This window comes from Brachyhypopomus gauderio, chromosome 10, assembly GCF_052324685.1.
Source record: "Brachyhypopomus gauderio isolate BG-103 chromosome 10, BGAUD_0.2, whole genome shotgun sequence".
NCBI lineage: Eukaryota > Metazoa > Chordata > Actinopteri > Gymnotiformes > Hypopomidae > Brachyhypopomus > Brachyhypopomus gauderio.
In genome coordinates, this window is record NC_135220.1 from 18442676 (window position 1) to 18448675 (window position 6000).

Here is a 6000-nt window from a genome sequence, read left to right on the forward strand (position 1 = left end):
TCCTCCATATTCACTCAACTGATTGCAGCAGTAGTGAATAGAACTTACAACTGATTGTCAACTGTATGGAAATGTATGTTGTACAGTTGTTTGTGTAGACAATACTAATAATACCCTCACTCAAAGTGCGCTGAAAAGGAACACAAAGACAAAACAGCACGTCATGGATCTTATTATAAAGAAGTTCACAGCCATTTCACAGCCATTGCACATTGGAGTTTAGTGTAATCCATCATGCAGATGTGAACAAGAAACCGACAAAGCCTATTTTCCTAAACGTATTAGAAGTCTGCGTGTAACTGCTATTACAGCACCACTCTTCACATCCAGTGCACAAAACATGACATTCAATACACTATAGATGGTTCCCAGCCACAGTGAACCACCCCCAGTATGATGTATATTTGTAATGGCATCGAGTTCCCATGTCAGAAATAGGAACAATATCTTATCTAAACTGACTAGGAGGATTAAAAACATTATACGCATATATATATATATATATATATATATATATATATATATATATATATATATATATATATTATATGTCCTACACATATTAGTCCTACACTAAAACAATACTGGGGGGAGTGACTCAGGGAGGAAAGAACCATTTCTCAGTGATCATGTGTGAGTTTTGCCTTTGATCAGGCTGAAACTCCAAACTGACCTGACCATTGTTGACCACTGTTGCTTTCTGACTAAAGTCACACATCTTGAGAAACTTTGCAAAGGAGGTGCATATATTTAGATCAGTCCTGTCTGCTTCTATGCTGTTCATTTCTAAGCTCTGCTTAGTTCTGTTTTTTACTTTTACTTTATTGTCAGAAGTCATTTTTTAAGATAGTGTCTTAACTCAGTATTTACAGATAACTCTGAAGAACTACAAAGCCAAAAAATGTGGCAATGTACCTTTGTACTTTTCACAAGAATAGAAAATGTTGCTGTTGGATACTAAAAGGAACAGATCAGAGAATGGCTGCCTCAGGTTTCAGAACACATATGTTGCCAAAATTGTTACAGTCTTCTAGAAAATGCCAGTGCTGGAAATGAGGATTCAGAGCATGTTATCTGAGTTTAAGAGCTGGCATTCCTATGCAGTGTGCGGAGTGTGGGAGTACTGGCAGCAGACCACTGACCAGGGGCTCGCCGAGCAGCCAGAAGCAGACACACACCGAGCTGGCCCAGCGGATCACACGATCGGAGCCTCGGCCTTGAGTGCAGATGATGGACACAAGCAGCCGGTCCGGGTTGGAGCCAACCGCTAACGCTGTGCTGCATACAGCTCTGCTAGCATCACACGTTCGTCCAATGCTAACTGTAACGTTAAAGCTGACAATGCTGTTTTGACAACTGTAATATAAAACAAGGTCACTTGGTTTGCAGAAGAGATTTGAATCACTGCAGAGGCAGTGAATATAGCAGCTAGCTCGAGTAGCCCACTCTGAGACAACAGGTTGCCCCTATCATCTGGAAAAGCTCCACCAGTGCCATGAAAACCAGAAACTCAAGAGTTTGATGTAAGACAAACATAACAGCCTCTCACGTAAATTAAAAGATGGCAAATGTATTGGCTGAAGACTCAACAGAGAAGCAGATTATAGGTTTATAAGAAGATTATAAGAAGATTATAGGAAGAGTATAAGAAGATTATTGTGCATGCTGGCAGGAGCAGGAATTTAAATGATTAAAAAGGTACTTTAATAAAGTCTTCAACACAATTAGCAAGCTCAGTGTTCAAATCATTTATCAGCGGTCCTCTGTCTGCATGGAGAACAAACATATCCTCAAGGCTACTGAGATTAAACACTTGACTGCACGAAAGTTGTAGGTCAAACAGCCTGAAATTTATTGACAACTTTTACCAGTTGTGGGGGGAAGAGAGAATATTTAGGCGAGACGGACCAAACAAGAAGCGTCCACTGGTGAAAAGAAATCGGATGGAGAACTTTTCTTGCTGCGCAATGTCTCCACCTGCATTGGTTGCAATGTTGTGGCACAAACACCTTGAGGACTTTTAAACAGTGAGTTTTATCGCTTCACAGCCACAACATCTTTCCTCCTCTGTGGGCACCCTGACGGAGCTGCAGATCTTGTATGAGAGCCATGAAGATGACCAAACTCATCAGTTTCCAAGGAGACCACAACCCTGTGAGGACTCAATACTGTCCTCCACCTCCACTCCCCCCTCACCCCACCCAAACCTCCCAGTGGAGATCAGGTATCGGCTCGGACAAGTCTGACGCTGTCCTTATCAACCAGCCCTGGGCTCCAGACTCAGCCCAGCTCCTCCTCCACCCTACTACGCCATCTACTGCCCCAACTCCATCCCCCAGACCTTTCCCTAAGAAGCATCATGCTGCCCCCACCACCTGTAGCTCAAAGAAAGAACACAAGCTCCACTTGAAAGTCAGTTTTGTTCTCTAAGCCATCTCCAACAGGAGCCCCACCCACCGTCATCTGCCATAATGGGAGAAGACACTGCATTCTCAAATGGCATGCAACGTTGGTACTCCTCAGGTCCCTGCTGCTACAGAGATGATGTCAGCAGTACGTTTTCAAAAGAGCATCTCTGTAGCCTCTCCCATTCCACTGCTTATCAGAACCAGAGTAAAAAAATACATACACGTCAGATACGAGTACATGTCAGATTCTGTAAATGTGCCCAACCTGCAGTTTGCAAGTGTGAGCCACAGCTTTTGGAGCAAAGCAGTAAGTTAGCTCTCCTCAATCTTAGATCACACACAAATAAATCTTGTTTAGTTATTTAATTAATATATTCGTTTCATATTGTCATTTTGGACTCTTGGTCTCTCTGCGTATGTGTCTGGGTGCACATGCTGTCGTGGTTACACTGTGGATTTGGTTATCTCTAACGGTCTGGATATATCAGCCTCTCTTATGGATGTGGCTGTGTCAGATCCTTACAGTGTGTTCTTTGATATGTGGGCCTCACTAGAGCCCACTGTAAGCAGGATATCGGAGAGCTGTCACGGAGCAGGCCGCAGAGGCAGAAAAAGGCAGCTAATGGTTGTGTCTAAGGAGAAAACATACGAATTGGGGGCCAGGTAATATATAGGGTGTCAGCAGGGGGCAGTAGTGAGTGATTCTAGCCATCACTGAGCCACCAGCAGAGGTGCTGGGGTTAACGGAGTGAAGCATCAGCTGGTTGTCCGCAGCTGAACTGGACAGATCGAGGTGATTAGGAGGCTCTTTTGGAGTTCTCCAACAAAGGCACCGTTGAAAAGGTTACAGACAACAACAGGAGGTAGACCATCAAGGTCTGAATCTCTGTAAATCTCTCTCTATATTCATTTTACAGCACTTCATTTTATGTTGAAATTCCTTGTGTGCTTTTTTCTTGTGTGCAAATAAAAAGATTCTGATCCTGTTTAAAGCCGAAGCCGTTTCATGACAACAGAAAGCACCGTGGAAAAATCTTTCCGCAGTTCAAATGCAAAAGAAAGAGAGCAAGAAGGTTGAACACAGGAGATCTGAATGCAGTTGGTGTAAAATAAAACTTCTGATTCAAAAAGAAATCCTCAAAGACTGGCTGTGTGATCACAAAAATATGCAAGTTGATATCTCGGTACAGAAGGGCGGCATTCCTGAAGTTCCTGGCGTGGTCACCCAGCTAATTACGAAGGCTCGTGAGGGGAATAGAGACATGGCAATGCTGTGACTGGATTTAGCCAGTGCATATGAGTCAATCCTCCACAAGTTGGTAGAAATCATTCTGGACTGACACCTGACAAGATCAAGGACTTCATCCTGAACTACTACGGGAACTTCATATCCAACTGGCAATTGGTGTACAATCTCATTTAACCTGTTTGCCCTTGCCATGAGTACGTTGGTGAGGGCAACAGAGACGCAGTGTAGACGTCCTCTGTCCTAGTCTGGATTCGTCGGACACCCGTCCAAGCCTTTATGGACGACCTGACGGTCACCACCACATCAGTGCCTGGATGTTGCTGGATCCTTCAAGACCTGGAAATACTCAGCTGTGGATGAGGTTTAAAGCAACAAAATCCAGGTCCATAGTCCCAAATAGAGGAAAAGTGGTGGGCAAGTTCCACATCTTTGTAGACAGTGTGGTGACACAATCTATAAGTGAAAAACCAGTCACAAGCCTGGGACAGGTTTTCAACCGCAGCCTTGGAAATATAGCGGCAGTCCAAACTAAGCTTTAGGCCTTGTTGTCCGTAGTGTACGTGAGAAGTCTGGCCTTACCAGAAGGTTCAAGATGTGGTCATACCAACATGGCATTCTACCTCACATCCTCCGGCCGCTGTTTGATGATGTGTGCCAGCACATCCACAGATGTATCAATACACCTATGTTGAAATCCATTGTATGCTTTTTACTTGCCAAATATTCTGATTCTGATTAAAGCACCATGGAAAAATCTTTCCAAAATTGAAATTCAAAAGAAAGAACACAGGAGGGAAGAACACAGGTGGCATAAAATAAAGCTTCTGATTCAAATAGAAATCTTCAAAGATAGCATGTGTGATCACAATATGCAAAAGCATTTTTTTCAGCATTATCAACACTGATAACATCAAAAACATCTTTGCAATGGCTGACAAATTAACAATGAACAAAGCACAAATGGCCCTTGAACTAGTACTAAGTGAATGATGTACTGAATTTGCAACCATTATACACAAAAATCCTCAACATCATACAAGCCATTAGTGTGTGTTTATCTTCTAGTGAACCCGTGACCTATCCATCACCACGTAAAGTTAAAATGTCTCAATTATAATGTCCCAATTTAGTCCTACTAACAATTACATTTTAATCAATACAGTGAGTTCCCTTAAATCATGTACTTGCAGCCTGGAAACCTTACACACATGATGCCGACACACTTCAGAGAGTAAACACCTCACTCTTATCGTGCCTGCTTCCTAACTCAGTGATGAAGCCCCTATTAAAGAAGAAAAATCTGGAAGAAACTCCAAGTAATTACAAATAATTTCAAATCTTCTGTTCACTGAGTCATTGAGGAAATTGGTTTTTACTGGTTTTCTGTCCTCAAATAGCTATCTAGGCAAATTTCAGGATTTTGGCTCACTCATAGTACTGAGATTGCTTTAATTAAGGTAATTAATGACATTTGTTTAAATAAAGTCTTTAAATAAAGACTCTCCCTAGACAACTACATTCCCTCTACACTATTTGTGTCTTTGTGCACACCTCGAACTGGATGGCCAGCTTGTAACGTTGTACTAATAGACTCATCCATGCTTTTATCTCTAGCAAGGCTGACACTTTAAATGGCCTTCCAACATACGCACGGAGAGGTAGAGTTTAGTTGTTATGCTGTTTTTAAATGGAAGCAGTTATCAGAGGGCATTAGGAGGGCACTGATCCTTTTAAATTAGTTTAAATTCAAAACTAAAAACATCCTTATTTGGCCAGGTATGAAAAGTGCTATGCAAATACCTGCCCCCCTTGCTTTTATTTCTTTATTATTTAGTACAAAACACAAGATATATGAAAATAATCTGTAATTGTCCAAAACAGTTTGTGTTTACTTCTAGTTCCCATTGGTGGCACAAAAAGAATGTCAACGCCCCACTGACTTTGCGGTTCCCATGGTGACAATGCTATGTGGTGCGTGTTTTGTTTTGTTCTTGTCTCTGTCCTGGGTCCTATTATGTATTCCTCTCCCCTTATTGCGTCTTGTTTATCCGTTGTTAGCCGGTGTATTTAATTCTTTCCTGTCCTTATTGGTTGGTGCTTGTTCCTGATTTGTTCACGGATGCCGAACTTTGTTCTGTTGATTCGAGGTTTTGTGTAGTCAGAGGAGCACCCGTTGTTTCTGAACAGTCTCCAGGGCACGGTTTCTCCTTAATTTCAGCTTTTTAATTTTTTTTTTATTCTTTAGGTTCTTTAACACCAGGATCATGGAGCTTTACCCAGATCTGGGTGAATACTGATATTAAGCTGTGACACTTTGGAAGCAACTAGGTGAGAAGCAACATT